Below are 1,134 nucleotides of genomic sequence, written 5' to 3'. Positions count from 1 at the left end.
GGTCTCTGCTGGAAGCAAGGGAAGGTAGCTCAACCATGCTCTAATTGAGATTTTGGTTAATAAATTTGGACTACTGAATACAAGCTACATGCACAGATAAACTGGAAGTAAGCAGGAAAGTAACCCTAAGGTCTCTCACAGCAGAGAGGTGGAGAGGCTGATGAAAAATAAATAAATAAATAAATAAATAAATAAATAAATAAATAGATAGATAGATAGATAGAAGCTTTTGGAGTCAGCTGAGCTCAGATTATAGGAAAAGGGTTGTCTCAATAAAAGTGGCACACTGAACCAGTTACCAAATCTGGCTCTTGACTGGCAAAACTGGAGGGCTAAGAATATCTCTGAAAGGGGATTTCTTTCTATTTCTTTTTAATGTCTCATTCTAAGTAGCACATTAGAGAAAGTGTCAGACAGTTTCAATTGTCAGCATTGACCCAGGCAATGGTTGGGTTAAGACAGAGAAGCAAAAGAAGTCAAATGAAAGAGATAATTCCCTAAAGGGCATATATTCCCTAAGAAAATGGTGGGACCCAGCTCAAGTGGTGCCCCAACCACAGAGAATTCAGACCCAAGGGCTTGGGGAGAAAAAAAGAAACAGATTAACTTTGGCTTCAGACTCACCCTCAGTCCCTGGAAGGGACATGGTCTGCTGAGCATTTAAGACACCGCATCTCTTTACACTGGTGGGGAGCTGCCAACTGATAAACACCACTTGCTGGACAGGACAGGAAAAGCACACAGTCTAGAGGCCTTACAGGAAAGTCTGACAATCTATTCAGTCTCATATTCAGGAAAATGATATGGATTACAACCTTCTCCTCATAACTGGGCCCATCTGCTCTAGAAAAATCTGATTGGGGAAATCAAGAAAACCAGATGCGTAGACAAGAGAAAATTATGAATCACACTAGGAAAAACAAAGATATGGCCCAATCAAAGGAATAAACTTACACTTCAGATGAGATACAGGAGTTGAAACAACTATTTAAAGATGTTCAAATAAATATGCTAAATCAATTAAAAAATCAAATCAATGAGTTGAGGGAAGATAAGGTAAAAGAGATGAAGGATATAAATAAGATATTGGGAGAGCATAAGGAAGAACACAAAAGTTTGAAAAAGAAACTGACA

This window comes from Choloepus didactylus, chromosome 21, assembly GCF_015220235.1.
Source record: "Choloepus didactylus isolate mChoDid1 chromosome 21, mChoDid1.pri, whole genome shotgun sequence".
NCBI classification, from domain to species: domain Eukaryota; kingdom Metazoa; phylum Chordata; class Mammalia; order Pilosa; family Megalonychidae; genus Choloepus; species Choloepus didactylus.
The sequence above is the reverse complement of the archived record's forward strand: the minus strand, read 5'-3'. Positions refer to the sequence as shown.